At 33.6% G+C, this 16,626-nt stretch overlaps 1 long non-coding RNA gene and 1 pseudogene across 3 annotated transcripts; one reads left to right on the top strand and one right to left on the bottom strand.

Moving 5' to 3' along the window:
* The first annotated feature begins 7,415 nt into the window (after nt 1-7,415).
* LOC111399566 lies at nt 7,416-12,550 on the top strand. Of its 3 annotated transcripts, XR_002703746.1 has the most exons (4): nt 7,418-7,522; nt 9,487-9,590; nt 10,842-11,024; nt 12,387-12,462. It is a non-coding gene; the product is annotated as an uncharacterized LOC111399566 (long non-coding RNA). The 3 variants fall into 3 exon arrangements; XR_002703744.1 differs by lacking the exon at nt 10,842-11,024 and having other exon boundaries at nt 7,416-7,522; nt 12,387-12,550; XR_002703745.1 differs by lacking the exons at nt 7,418-7,522; nt 10,842-11,024 and adding an exon at nt 7,545-8,283 and having other exon boundaries at nt 12,387-12,550.
* Nucleotides 8,531-12,984, bottom strand: LOC111399563 (annotated as a pseudogene).
* Between the last annotated feature and the right edge of the window lie 3,642 nt (nt 12,985-16,626).

Here is a 16,626-nt window from a genome sequence, read left to right as displayed (position 1 = left end):
AAAATTGCCAAAATTGAAAAATTCGCCAAATTTTTGGCCTCTGCGGCCGCATGGTGTAAATCCATGCGGTCGCATGGTTCAACTGAAATTGCACTTTTGGTTTTCGGTATGCATTTGTGCGGCCATATGTGATTTTGCCTGTGCAGCCGCATGGTGTTGTCTTCAGCCTCCGCTTTCGTCGCTTAATAACAAATTGATCCAAGTTGATTCGGCATTCGACCCGAACATGAAAGTTGCTCCATTTTGAGTCCCGAATATGATTCCATCAATGGTTTCTTGAACGAGCAATCTCATCGCTTGTTTTACTTGCTTTGCCCTTGATCGCATCGTTGGCCCGTCATCGACTGTCAACGGATCTCGTCTCGCACTCGCCTTCGTCGGGCTCGATTCCTGGATCATATCATCCACTCCCTCTTCAAAAGGATTCATCCTCGAATCTGGACTTGCATCTAACAGAGAGAGATCAAATACATTAAAAGTAGCCGAAACATTTTACTCACCTGGAAGGTCCAACTTGTAAGTATTGTCGTTTATCTTTTCAATCACTTGAAATGGACCATCGCCCCTCGGTTGCAACTTGGGCTTCCTTTGCTCTGGAAACTGCTCTTTCCTAAGGTGTACCTAAACCCAATCTCCTGGCTCGAATGTCACGAGCTTCCTACCTTTGTTCGCCTGCGATGCAACCAACTTACTTTTGTTTTCAATTTGCGCTTTTATCTTTTCATGGAGTGACTTAATCAATTTCGCCTTCTTTTTGCCATCTAAACTACCACGTTCATTCACAGGTAAATGAATTAAATTCAAAGGAGTTAGTGAATTAAAACCATATACAATTTTAAATGGAGAATATGACGTAGTAGAGTGAACAACTTGATTGTATGCAAATTCAACAAATGGTAGACACTCCTCCCAACTCTTCAAATTTTTATTGATTATTGTGCGTAACAATTGTGTCATAGTCCTATTCACTACCTCGGTTTGCCCATCCGTTTGTGGGTGACAAGTCGTGGAAAATAGTTACTTAGTACCTAACTCATCCCACAAAACTCTCCAAAAGCGACTCAAAAATTTGACATCCCGATCCGACACGATACTTCTAGGAACCCCATGTAAACGCACAATCTCTTTAAAGAATAAGTCAGCAATGTTCGTGGCATCGTCAATTTTGTAACATGGTATAAAATGTGTCATTTTGCTGAACCTATCTACAACCACAAAAATAGAATTCCGACCTCTCTTAATCCTAGGTAAACCCAAAACAAAGTTCATCGAGATATCAACCCAAGGCTCACTAGGTGTAGGTAAAGATGTATACAAACATTGTGGTAAAACCTTAGATTTAGCCTTTTTACAACCTATGCATCGGCTACAAATTCGCTCAACATCACTTTTCATCTTAGGATAATAAAAATGCTCCTTCAATACATCTAAAGTCTTTTGAACCCCAAAGTGTCTCATCAATCCACCACTATGTGCCTCCCTTACTAACAACTCCCGAATATAACAATTAGGAACACATAACCTATTTTCCCGAAATAAATACCCCTCATGCCTAAAGAACCTATCAACCGCCCCTTTTATGCATGACAAATAAATATCCGAAAATTCAACATCTTTTTCATACAATTCCTTAATATGTTCAAACACAAGTAGTTTAGAATCAAGAGTAGGTAGCAATACATACCTTCGCGACAACGCATCCGCCACTACATTTTCCTTACCTTGTTTATACCAAATGACGTATGGAAAGGTCTCAATGAATTACATCCACCGTGCATGCCTCTTATTCAATTTACCTTGTCCCCGCAAGTGCTTTAGTGACTCGTGATCGGTGTGTATTATGAACTCCTTCGGCTATAGATAATGTTGCCAAGTCTCCAAAACTCGAACAAGTGCATAAAGTTCTTTGTCATATGTAGGATAATTTAAAGCAGCTCCACAATAATTTAAAGCAGCTCCACAATAGTGTATTCCATCGCCCCCTTTCCTGTAAAGTAGTTATACCTTCTTAACACCATTTCGAACACAACTGGTACATTCCAAAATCACCGTTACTCACGTGCATTGTTGATTATAGTGAATACTCCTCCGCTGTCCATGATTTTTTCCCGTCTTGGATTTTCACATAAAAACTTGACTTTTTATCTTGTTTGATTAATTTCATTATTTCCTTTATCTTGGATTTTCATTATGATTCAGATTCGCTAAGTGCGTTTCAATTTATTAGGATTCTAAAATTTGTACTGATGGAAAAATAATATGGAGAAACAAAATATCGACTTAAAAAACCACGCTTCTTTTCAATATAGAAGAAGTGTTGGCATTTTCAAAAAAGAATTGTTAATAATGATATGCAATTTATACCAAAAAGAATATGTTGTCTATATACAAGTATTTGACAAAGGCCGAGTCGTATCAAAATGAAGGATCTCGTTGCAAAGGAATACATATTTGGTCCAAAATTTATAAAACGAAAATAAAGAAGAAAGAAGAAAATTACCCAAATTACTGAAAATAAAATATTTAATTAATTTACAAAGTTTTGTTTTAGTGGATGATTTTATAATTGCTCTTTTAATTCCAAAAGAAAAGAAACAAAAAATATTATATCGAAAGATTAAAAATAGAATTTTATTTTATTAATTTTTTTAAGGAAAAAAATCTCAAAATGGAGGAAGTCCATACAGAGATAAGAGAATTAGGGTTGATAAATAGTTGAAAAGGTTTGGTTCCACTTGGAAGAAAACTTTGTTTCATATTTTATTTAATTCTAATATAAGTTACAAAATTATCAAAATTAAGGGGAGGGGATGCCAATTTTTAATAGAAACATTGATAAGTGAGTTAAAACGAGTCAATTAGTTGATTATTCTGGATTTTGAAATCAAAATTCAAATAAATAAATTTTTATCATCTTTAATCCAATAATTAGTTTATAAAGTTCTAATACTATTCAAATTAATGGATTGTGGTTATTTGTATATTATTTATGAATATCTTTTTATTCCGTATGTCGTAAAGAGTGAAAATTTAGAACTCAAATTCTACAAAACGTTTATGAAAATTTTACGTGTAAAATGTCTTAAATGAATTTGACCCGCAAGCGAAAGAGCCTGTAGAGGATCAAAGTTTTACTTGGAGGGTCAAAGTTTTACTTGTAAAAAAAGAAAAGAAGAAGATCAAATTTCAAGTAAATAAAATTGTTCCTTAATGAATGCCTTCTCTCCGGGGATAGCTCATACTTGTGGTGCAACATTTTGTGGGGGATATATACCCATTTTGCCACCTCGTCCCATTCTTTTCGCCACCTTGTGAAAATTTCTGAAAGAGAGTGTGAATGTTCTTCACCCGAATTGAAATAGGGACCTAAATAAGTGTGAGTATTCATTATACTCCGTGTTCCATCATTTTGCATTGAATAATGCTATTCACAGTCACTCAGTGCTGTAGTTGCTTTACGTAACGTCCTGCGTAACGATTTGTGGTTTGATGTATTAATATAATAATTTTTTCTTGTCTCATATATCAATCACTAATTACCACATATATACCGCTTAGGGTGACTGTAATAATGAGTGATTGCAAGTAGCATTATTCTTTTACATTTTAAAAAAATGAATCATATAGTACAACGTGAATCCTTCAAAATGATATCTAGAAATGACCCTAATCTACCAACTGAAAACGAGCCGCAAAGCATAATGTCGAACACATGAACTTTAAAAGGTTAACTAATGAATGAAGAATGCTACTTGGCATCATGCAAAGATCCAACACCCCGTATTACATGGCGTTCACGTAGAAAGGCTGAAAACAGCCTTGGATCTACCTCATGCTTGGTGGATCCCCATTTCAAAATGAAACTCCTATCTTTACTAGGAGTGGCAATGGATAGAGCTAACTCGCCCTTAGAAACACTAGCTTGACTCAATTCTATGGATGAGTTAAGCTCTATTTATATGTGGAAATCTAGGCTCGATTTGGCCATTCGGGTCACGGAACTCATGGGCCAAGGTAGCCATGAGCACAAGACTTATCCCATTTTTTCAAATTAATAAAAAAATTTGAAATCCTCATCTTTTTGGGGCTTAATAGCTACTTTTAACGTAGTCAAAGTTAAAATTACACATGGACAAGATATTATGTGTACAATTTCACATGGACAAGATATTATGTGTACAATTTTTATTTTATTTTTTTTTCTAAAGGGAAAATTAAAGAAACTTAAAATAAGCAACACGTACAAATTATAAGGCCATATCCTTCATCTATTAATCTGTCAACTATATCGGTTTATCTTGGATCCAAAACTGTGTGTCTTTTCAGACCTTTAAATGAATTGACCTCTCTATGCAAGAGGCAATATGTGAAATGTATCTTAAAGAAATTCTAAGAGTCACATAGAGGGCATCTTTGAACCAATTATGCCTCTAATTATTAATCCAGATCAGACTTTTTAGTCTGATTATTGAATTGAACAAATTGATCGAGATATTTCATAAAAGCGAACTCTTGAAGTTGATAAAGAACTATTTCAGAAATTTTCCGGTTACCATGAACGTAGCCAATTTGTTCAAGTCAATAATAGGCTTAAAATTTTAGTTCTTGTAAAAGTCCGATCTTATTGTCAAAGGAAAAAAAATCATATTAAATAAGTCAAAATCAGTTTAATGAGGTCATTGCTTAAATTTTGCTTTACTTTTACGTAAAATTTTAAATTTATGAATAGATAGGATGAGTACAAAGCGATTAAGCAATTATTTTATATATTCACAAGTTCACCTCATTCCCCACTCATAAGAAGATAACATTTTGTTAAGTTTTAAAATGATAAAGTAATGATATTTAGCATAATTGATGCTTAGCACCGATCTATGCAACATTATAGGTTAGTGCTGCATTGTTCAAGATATGAAAACACTTCAATTTTATTAAACAATATAGTTATGACCCATTGCCACATAAACTTTGCTAAACGACATTACTCAACAAGATATCATAATAACTAGAAAAGGTCATCATATTTGAAGTTGCATATATACGTAGCACAAATATGTTCCCGTTCGTCAGTAACATATATTAATCATATGAAGATTTCGCAATATACCGAGAATCGAAGCTTTGATGGATAATTATTAGGGGAATAAAAAAAAATAATCACTTTTCATTCTGTACATCAATATGTAAATCATCATGTAGAAATAGCATTATTCTAATTTTTTTAGGGTAAAGAGAATTTTTTATGGACATTTTGAGAAGAATAATGCTATTCACGGAGTAATTATTGTCACTTGAATTGAAAATCATCTAGACTTTAGATGAATCACATTAATTTTCAGAAAAAGCAATGGTGTGATGAAGGGCGATGTTCTTAGTTTATGTTTGGCAAAGCTTAAAATTTTAATTTATTGCAAATTTCAGATATTTTCTTTGAGGTTTTTGACAATTTCAGAAATCTTCTTAAAAATTACACAAACTAACTTTACCTTCTAGTTTAGAATAATGTATAATTTCCTTGACCACTTTTATGTCACACAATATAAATAATAGTGATTATGCTTAAACTTTTTTTGATGGTAGGCTAAAACCACCTTCTACGTAAATAGCTAAATCTTCTGTTTTTATTACTTTTATTTTCATATTTATAATATATTTAAATAATAACAAAAGTCGGAGGATTTGAGGGTCTTGGTAGTAATGGCAATGGATCGAGCCGACTTTAACCTACGAGCTCAGCTCGGACTCGTGGCGAGCAGAGCTCTAGCTCGGCTCGTTGCTCAGGGTGAGCTCGGCTCGGCCCAGAGCTCGTGAGCTTGTGATTTTTTTAATTTTTTTTTTTTGGTAAATTGCTCGTTTTGGACATTTTTTTTTAAAAAAAAAAAAATTAATATTTTTTTACGAACCAGCCGCTCGTGGGCTCGTGGAATTGAAGCCCTGCTCAGCAAATGACAAGCCCAAGCCTCCCACGAGCCGGGTTTTGACGAGCCGCTTGGCCCGTTTGACATCCCTAGGTCTTGGACTCCAAATCCCCTTTATTCCACCAGAACACCAGTTTAGATGACATTGTTAAAATATTAGCATTTACAATCATGCATGCAATTAAACAAGAAGATTTAGCCCCGTGATTTACCTCCCTCACAAAGTTCTAGGGGCGGGACGGTGGGAACCCTCAAGGTTGGGGTTCAACCTTTTTTTTTTTTTTTTTTAAACAAGAAGATTTAGAATGATTCTATTTTTAGAAACAATTTTTAAAATCTTTAAATCAAATAATTGATAACCAGCTCTGGAACTCATTAATTAAAAAAAAGAAAAGTTATATTTACACAAATTTTAATTATATTAAAAGTTCTTGTATTTTTTACTTATTCTCACACTTCCATTAATTAACATATTTTGTTTTTATTAAAATAATAAAGCAAATATTGGTTGTACTTTGTATTTGTTTTTTTGCTTATTTAGAAATGAGGGACTATTAATTCTTTTACACTGTCTTAACAAAATTTTTGGACACAAACAGTCATCAAAGACAAGATTTGTTGATGAAGAAAAAATTGGAAATTACAGAATGCAATTAACATAAATATGATAATAAGTAGATGTTAGAAACATGTAAAGCAACTATAATATGGGTAAACTTCTAACAAAAAATGAGGTGTCAATGCAAAGAAAAAAATATGTCATCTATAAAATGAAATTGAGCCACTACACAAGGACTTGATGTACAAATAAATGTGCAAATAGTCAGGGTAATTGGCGCATTTAGTCCCTAGATGTTGTCCCTCATGTCTAATTGGTCCCTTATGGTTCATTTTTGGTGATGAGATCCCATACCTATCACTTCCTTGCATAACCAGTCCTTATGGATTCCAGGTTTCCCACAATTCCAATATTCACAACATTCTCGTGTTTGCTTGTAAAGGCCATTTGTTTGTTTGTTTCTCTCATCCTCGCCTTGTTCGATCTCCCGCAACTTCCCTACATTTGTTTACATTGCTAGAGCTAAAGGATGTTACACGGGGTTTGGCAAGATCTATTGACCTATAAGCGAAGCAACGGTAGGAGAGTATATTCTGAGATAGGCATCTTTATCATAGTAGTGCAATTAATTTAGCAGGTCTTTGCTACTTAATCAAAAAGGACATCCCAACTGTGCATGAGAAAATCCGATAGCTACTGACCTCTAAACGAAAACATTCGTGTTTGAATATCCACCACATTTACCAAAATAGTAGCAAAATTATTTACTGAAATGGCTGGAATCCATCCAGCATGACTGATTATGGAGGAAAGTGATAGGTTAGAACCTCAGCACCATAAATAAAACGTTAGAGGACCATTTTGCACAGGAAGAACAACGTTGAGGACTAAATGCGTCAATTATCCGCAATAGTCACGTTGAGAGAGAGAGAGTCGATGGAATATCCCACAAAAAGTATTCGTATCCGTTAAACTTGGAACTCTTAATGACAATACTGCGTTACCAAATAAGTATCTTTCTATGGATTATTATCTCTGCTTCAAGGTTAGTTCTTATAAAATAATTATACTGCAGTCCTTTGTGCTTGAAGGATATGATCATCTCAGAATATTTACTCATTTGCAATTTGATTTTTTTTTTCATATTTTTAAACGGTGGTGGAATTGCATTTGGGAAGTTTCTAATACAGTATAGTTTTAAGATTTTCATTCCTAGGGATTGATTTTTACTGGGCTTTTTATTATTCACCTGAATTAAACTCTATTGGCATATGAGTGTGTGCATTATTCGAATATATATGATTGTTCTGTACTATTATTGGCATATGATTCTGGTTTTTTGTGCATGGAGATACATTCTTTTGAAGAAAATTAGGTTACTAATGTAGGAGATCACACAGGAAATATCTGTATTTTCTTGAAATAATTATTAGTTCTCAAGTCAAGAAATTTTCCTTGTGGTTATTTAATTTATTTGGTAAGTTTAGTATATAGATGTTAATTTGTTTGATGTTGAAACCAAGTGAAATTTCTTTCCCAAATTTCGCAATCCTATTCTCTTTTCTTTCTTTTCCTGCTGAAGCTTGAGCATTTGTTGCCTGAGAGTTGGACAAATATCTGAAATCGATGTTTGCCTTTTTTAATTTGAACACAATTAAAGTCATATATATGATCTAACATTTTTGAAAACTTTTTATCTAAGATTTCACTTGGTAGAACAATGCCAGTGTTTGAAAATCGGTTGCTGATGTTAAGAGATTGACCGTCAAATTTAGGACCTATAGCTAGCACAAAATCTTCATCAAGGTGCATAACTATTGCAATTGGTTGAAGGGGCCAGGCCTTATTTATTTTTGCATTGCTTTTCTTAAATATCGGAAATGAAAAATTATGGGACAAATTATGTCAAGAAACATGATTTTATTTCAATTGTCATCTTTGTTATCTAAATCAATCAGCCCTCACCTTCCCCCTTCATAATGTTATTTTTTTCGTATCGTATTAGTTTTTGGAGAAGTGATTAATGTTCAAATAGAACAGGATAATAATTTAGTGAAATTCAAGCAATTGTAATTATTTATCTACTTGTATGATGATGGTTATCATCATAAAAAATAACAAATGCCTGGTAGAATATGAGAAATGTAGAGAAACTGTACATCTCTTTGTTAACAAACCTAAACCATTCTACAGCATCCATTTCAGTTGCAACTTCTTTATAGGACATTGTATTCTCTGAGGTTTTTCAGAAAGGTGTCTCCAATTATAGACGAGTCTTTGACAAAAATGGCTGGGTATCCAATTGGAGCTTCCACCCAAGCCTCAGAACCTGGTTTAGAATATAGTTTTCCTGTCCAAACATGCTTCCATGAATAGTTTTCTCCTTTTGGAAAATAAGCCCTAACCACTTCCTTGCCTTTATCTAGAACAGGCACTACTAGGATCTCTGTGCCTACTAGAAATTGCTGATACGTTAATGTATGCACGTATTCATCTTCTGGATAGTGGAGGAATAGATGGCGACAAACAGGTAGGCCCTTTTCAGAGGCCTCCTGTACAATAAACATTAACGGAGATGGTTAGATTTCAGTTCCAATTGCTTCAAGTTTTTACCACCAAGACTGAAATTACCTTAACTAGTTGGATCCTGTAAAACTTCCAAGCTTTGTATATCTTGGCAAAGCGTGCGAAATGCGATAATGTTCTGTGGTTGGAGTAGAACTGGCTGTTGCTAGTTGGTTTGTTTCCCTGATTGAAATGTCAGAAATTAGCAAACAATTGTGAAATCTCATGGCACTAAAAAGCAAAGAATAATAAAATTAAAAAAGCAGAGGTACTTCTATGAACAATGATGATAAGATGCCTATTTATTTGTTAAGTACGATTAGATTTGAAGTTGAATTCCCACTTTACCCTTTGAACAACAACATATACAATATGCACTGAAACGAGCTCCTTGCATGGTGATATTAGAATAGATGGTTAATTTTTTTTTTACACATTTTACAGGGCAATCTTTCGACTTACTTCATGTGTCCGGAAGACAACGGAGAATGCATTCAGCTCCATCCACCGCAAGAGTATTTCTTCGCTCCTTTGATACTTAAAAAATGGTAAGTTCACAGAACAGTAGCCTCCAATATCACTATGATTCAAAGCATACCCTGAAAGTCCACTGCTGAGCAATCCTACCACTGCACTCTTTATCCCATCATTAGCTTGCCAGCTTACCATTTGATCACCTTCCCAAAATAGGGTCGCCCATTTTGGACTATTCCTGAAACCAGCCCTCATGAAGAATACCAGGCCGTCTTCTGGATCTTCCTTCTCCTTACCCACGAGACTACTTTTCCATTCTTCTACAAATTCCCTGTTTATTTTTGCCCATAGCTCTGGGTATCTATTATGGGCCGTAATTGGATCTTCACCTATGAAATTGTAAATCAACTTGGTTACACAATGGATTTGAATGTTTCGACTAGAGTTTCAGTTATAAGTATGTCGTAGTTGCATTTTTCTCAAGATGTAACAATTGTACACATTACTATGGGAAGCAAACAGGGGAAATTTATGAAGAGGAAAAAAAGTTGTGATATGTAATTGAATTATTTTTTAGTTTTTCTATTTTTCTTTTTAACCTAGAGACTGAAGTGAGGTGACAACATAAGTTTGACTTCAACCTGAATAAAGGCAGGCATCAACTGGCAGGCCTTCACCGAAATCAGCCATCCATCCCCGGACTCCATCATCCACCATTTCTTGCAAAATCTGTTTGAACCAACTTTCTGTCTTTGGATGGGTCAGATCCAGCATTCCAACATCAAAAGCTGTATTAGGAACCATATATGGGTCTCCATTTTTCTCCTTCACTAAGATGTCTAACTTTGTCGCCTCCTCAAATAGGTTTCTTTTTGCATTAGGCTTTTCGTCCATCTGCATTTATGAGTCGGAGGACCGTCATCAGACATATTATACCTGATATTAATTATAATTACTAATGGTAGAGTTGCATACCAGAGCTAAACAAGGATTACAATATGTCATCACTTTAATATCCCGTGCACCTAGATCTTTGATTAATTGCCGCCATCCTGAGTACCTATTTGAATCCACTTCCCAGTTCCACCAAAGTTGTGATCCAATAACTATTTTCCTCTGCCCTACCCAGTCCTGCGTAATGAGCATAGGATGAAATTTTTACCCATGATCCATTAATCATTTCCAGTATTCATGATCATATGTCATCCCCCAACTTCAAAGTAAAAATAGAATGTAAAATGACATATAGTAAATACATATATTCTAGGTTCAAGTATATTAAAGAAATCTTAATGAAATAATTCCATTTCTATATTAACTTATAGGTTATTGTTCAACCTGCAACCAAAATGCCGATACTGGAGTTTCTTGAGCCTGCAGCTGCTTCCACATATGACGTACTGTTTCAGTGCCACCTTGCAATCCCACCACAGCACCTGATATTATCCAATCGGGAAGTTTTTGAGGTCTCCCAATGGTTTCTGTGAAGTGTTCAATAAGCGCAGTAGGTGAGTTCCCATGCAGTATTCTACCTTCAACCAAATCTCCATGCGTCTACAAGAATTTCCAATAGTTGCAGATAATAAGAGAGTGAAAATTTTGGTTCTTGAGTAAACCTTATCTGAATGGAAACTCAATATACAGGAAATATGTTTTTATCTCCTTTCTCTGGGATCCAAGGACTCTTGTTCTGTTTCATGTTTTCCTCGTTTGTACCGACTTTGAAAATTAGATTAATGGAGTGAAGGAGTATCTTTATTCTTACTCATCAAGGTTTTGAACTACACACTCTTTTAACACCTCCAGGCATCATACCATATTAATAGACATACTAAGGTAGCCATCGTGGAGTTTTGGATTATGCTTATAATCCCAAATGCCAACTGCTACTTATGATGACCCTATAATGTATTGACGAAGATTTAGATACCTGTATCTGGACTCTGTCATCTTTCGTCAGATCAAATACTGAATAGTTGTATCCTTCAAGGTAAAGTGACCTCATTCTTGATGTCATATAAAAAGGTGAAGGAGCATAAGTTGTACTTTCATCACCCCCTGCCCTGCATTTAGACAAAAGCTTATGTTAAAGTGGTGATTGATTTGATCTTCAACTATTAAAGATATTTTATATATAGTTTACCTGTAGCTAACCAAATTCGCTGCAAATGTGATAGGTTGATCACCTCTCCCTATGCCTTGCTCTTGAACAAATATTGGCACCCTCTTCCCCTTGAAGTCCATATGTGAAAACTGCTCACCAAAACCATAGAATTTTTCGCTTTTTTCACTAGAATATGTAATGCAGATCCTATTAAAATCAGTAACACCTTCATTCTTCATTATTACGTTTTCCTCTTCTACTGGTGAAACTGTTATAATTCCTCTCTTCCTCGAAAAATATCTACTACATCCAACTCGAAGTCTCCGAATTCGACCAAATTTTGAAATGAAGGCTCTGTAACCATAAGTTCTTGGAGAAAGCTTCTGCCGATGTTCCACTTTTGGCTTTGCTAGTCTCGCTTGGAATCCAATTTGACTTTTGTTTTTCTGATCAAACAGCATCCAGTACTTAGCATAAGTGGACGGCTGTTTTTCTATAAATTCAGAACTTTGTATACTGTTTTTCCTTTTCTTCACACAGAAAATCTTCCCAGTAATCAGAAGAGCTGGTAACTGTATTCCTTTGTTCTGTTTTTCTTGATCCAGTCCATTGCTAAAAGATGTAAAATCTTGATTATTTGCACGCAAAACGATATCAGATGTATCAATGGTCCTGATATTATCAATAGTTTGATGATTGCATATCAAGTGGATATCTCTGTCTTTGATAACAAATGATCCTCTACTCTCTTCAATCTCTGTTTCAGCCACTGCTGCAGAAACAAAGGATCGTCCTGGGACGGTCGACCACATGGATCTTGAAGGCTGAGACTTATGGAAAATACAGAGAGACCCGCCATTTTTGGATGACCAATTCGACTGAAAATCCTTTCCAATGTCATAGATCTGTTCTGAAGGGACTGACTGAAAATCGAATAGAAGGAATACAAGGGAGAGTTTTCGGGTTTGAAGGGAAAGGGTTGTTGAGGTGTTTATGGTGTTTCTTTGTTATTTTCAGGGATGCCATATGGGATTATGAGAATTGAAATGAATAGACTATCAGCTATATATACAGATTCAGGGGCATAACATTTCTGTATTTCTTTTTCAAGATTCTTTTAGTTTTTGAGATGGAGGACAGGTTATCCTTTCGGACATATTAATGTGGGAAACCGATGGTTAAAATGTGGAGATGGAAATATGTGCATGAATTTACCATTCTATCCTTATTTATTGACATTTATGGTAATCCACTAGTTTTCCAATTTTGACCAATTAGAAAGAAAGATTCAGGACTTTGACATTTCGATTCTGGGTTCTGAACAAATTTTGAATTGGTAATATGAAACTAGAAGATGAGAATAGAATGAAGGGGGTCACTTTATCGACTCTAAATTCATTGTGTATAGAACTTAATTTATTACTTGTTTATCTTTATATGAGTTTACGTGTAAAAGTTTTATTATCTTTCAAATTGCAATTATTAGAAATCGAGATAGAGAGTAGAGGAATAATTTATAGTCGTAGTTGTGTACAAGAAAAAAAAATGACAACTAGAGTTAGCATGGCCCATTCTTCTCTGGTAGGATAGAATTAGGTGGGAGGGCACCTAGACGATTTTCTTACAAGAGTTTCGTTTGGCCCCCATTTTGTGGAAATAAAAAGGAGTGGAATAGTGTTTTTTTCAAAACTGAGTGGTTAAAAAAAAAAGGAAAATTTTTCGATTTACGTGTAATATTATTTTATGGAAGATTTTGTGATCTAAAATAGAAGTGAGAGAAATGGAATGGAACGGAATGAAAATTAATAGGGTCTCAAATGTGTACTTCAAAAAATAAAAGGTGGTTAAAAAAGAATAAAAAGTTTTCGATTTACGTGTAATATTATTTTATGGAAGATTTTGTGATCTAAAATAGAAGTGAGAAAAATGAAAAGCGAATGGAATGAAAATTAATGGGGTCTCAAACGTGTGCTTCAAAAAATAAAAAATAAAAAGGCTGCTAAAACTGTGCATCAAGACGTGAATCAGGGTGCGTTCACTTAAATCAGTAGCATTTTATATAGAACAAAAGCAAAACTCAAATTCCTTTACAAAATCACTAAATTGTATTTTGTATTCATTTGAAATTGAGGGTGTGTTTGATTGTAAGAATAGAATTTACATGGAAAGAAAATAAATTCTAAGTAATTGAATTGTCTAAAAATTATTTACATAGAAATTATCAATTGAATGTGCTTGATTGATTTTTTTAACCTACAAAATGTTATACTTGTCCATTTTTTATTGATAAGTAGATGGGAGAGAAATGGAATAGATGAGAGAGAAAGAGAGAGTGGATTACTTGAAAAGTAAAAACATATTCCTAAAGAAAAAAAGATTTCTTTTTTTTTTTCCAAATAAAATATGGTCACGTAAACAAAAGTAAGAAAAAGTTTTTCATGAAAAAAATATCAATCAAACAGTACAAAAGTAAGAATTGAATGGAAAAAGACATTTTCCATAAAAAAAAATATTAGCAATCAAAAGCAATTTAAATGTATTAGATAGTATAGCATTCAATTGAATGGATTTTGGAAATTAAATTAAAAAACTTCATGTTATTAAAACATGATACACTGGATAAGATTGGAAAAAGTGACGGTTTGGTTTAGCTAAAACATTTATAAAAAATTTATATTAAAGTTAACAATTAATTTTAACAATACATTTCATAAAATTCACGATTTTTATCAACTTTACATTTTATCAATTTTGATCAAGATCTACTCAATCAGGGTCATAAACGTGTCATTAGTTTCTAAATTATGGAAGTGTCTTATAATTCTTGATTTAAAATAGAAACATTTTGCTTGAACCAATGTTTTATAAGTAATAAAATTTTAGTTAAGTGGTACAAATCTTTGTCACCTTAGGCATGTAACGTGGTCAATTAAATGACCTGTTTTGAGCACATGATTACTTCCATTGTGAACTTCTTTATATTTCCGGGAACTGGGCAATATTCAGAAATGGAGCTTCTTGTTATGTACATAGTCGTATATACAACCAGATTCGTATAATTACAAACCTCTTTAATTTGTTCAAATTTTCAGTCTATTTGTTCGTTTCTTGATTAGAATAGTTCCATAGTTCAAAAGTTAAATGGACACTATTTAGTTTGTATGTATTGTCATGTTGAATCGGAAAAAGTTTCAATGTACCTGTCAAACAAACATTCAAGATTACGTTATGTAAATTATATCTAAATTGTGATTTAAATATTCAAAGTGATCGAAAATCTCTCCAATGGAAAGATGTAAAGGAAATGCATTTTACATTTTTTGACAGAAAATGTAAAAAGATATAAATTTACCTTTTTTTTTTTTTTTTTTTTTTTCTTTTTTTTTTTTTTTTTATACGAGAAGCAAAAAGTGAATTTAAATTAAGTTCAGACGTCAAATCCTTATCTCAAATGTATTCGCATGTAAGCAGATAATATCCAGTTATTTGATGACTTCAAAATTTGAAGCCTCCTTAGATGGGCTGTCTTGGAAATTCTAATCATCTCAAGATCCACAAGTTAGAACTTGAAGCATGTCCAGTTCATGAATAAATATATAATATCAGGACTTCATAGCCAATGAATTAGAGCCATAGTAGTCACTGCCAAGGGCGGACCCATATGAGATCATGTGGGGTCAAATGACCTCACAAAATTTTGCCCCTTTCCTTTTTTTTTTTTTTACACAATCTACTTTAATGCACTCGTTGGAATGCCAAATGAAATCAAAATATTGCATTCTTAATACCATTTCGAAGTGCTCATGGCTTAGTTTTTCACTCATTAATGGTATGCGAAGTGGTCAACTATAACAGAAGTTATGACATGTTAAAGTAGGTCGCTTGAAACTAGTATTTTGAGAATTTCGATAATATCCTAACTTTAAAAATTCGTCTGCGATCATATGCTATCTGAATTCACAAATCGTCTATGTCATGTGAAAGTTTGTTTCGAAAACTACAACGTTTTCATATCGAATTGTTCAAACGAATATCGAAAATAGTTAAATATGTATCAAACGTATGTCTCAAAAAAGACGTCTAACTCATTTTTTCTTTTAAAAAATTCAATTAATTATTATTTTTGCACGATAAATTTTTCAATATAATTTATATCGTTTCATTTGGAAGTTTTACATGAAATATGACGTAAATTTTTTAGAGTCGTTACGGATTAAATACAATTTGAATTACTTTCGAATTGTATTTGCTTTAAATTTGAATCTCATTTCCCTCCTGAACTAAACTTGAATTTTATTTCAATTCATTTAATTTCTATATTCAATTTAATTTACTCAATGTTAGCTCAGTATTTACTAGTGAAATGATAAATAAAACTATATAAGTAGTAAAATTTATTTAATAATATTAATAACGATGTAATTATACGATGTTTTCAAAGTATCAAAATATATATTAACTTATTTTCATTGATATTATGTTGTTTATTAAAAAATTATTTTTAAAATTTTGACCCCAATATACTAAAGCTCTGGGTCCGCCCTTGGTCACTGCATAGATGGAGTTCAAGGATTGGTGAATGGTGCCTTCATTTTGGCCTTGTTTCGTTAAGGATTGTTGTTTCCACAACTAAGATCAAGATTCAAAGGATTGGTATCTCCGTCTCTTCACTCTCCCTTTAAAAAACTTTGTAAGCGCGGCATAGAAAATGCAACTGCAGGTTCACACTGAAAAAGGTGTCACGAAAACTTTACTTGAAACCAAAGTGACGATGTTGGGCTAGCGGTCAAGAGGTTTATCATATCTCGGACATGGCTACTCGAGTTTGTTTAATGGTAGGGACGGATCCAGGATTGGATCCAAGACTTGGCTACAAAATTTCAAACCGTACGTGAAAAAAAAAATTTTACATATAAAAAACTGATTTTTTTAACAAAAAAAAATACCTTAAAAAAAAGTTCTTGAGCCTGAATGGGAGGGGGGGTACAGCCTAGTCCAACCCCCGT

The sequence above is a fragment of the Olea europaea genome, chromosome 9 (genome assembly GCF_002742605.1).
Source record: "Olea europaea var. sylvestris chromosome 9, O_europaea_v1, whole genome shotgun sequence".
NCBI lineage: Eukaryota > Viridiplantae > Streptophyta > Magnoliopsida > Lamiales > Oleaceae > Olea > Olea europaea.
This window is presented reverse-complemented; position numbering and strand designations above follow the sequence as displayed.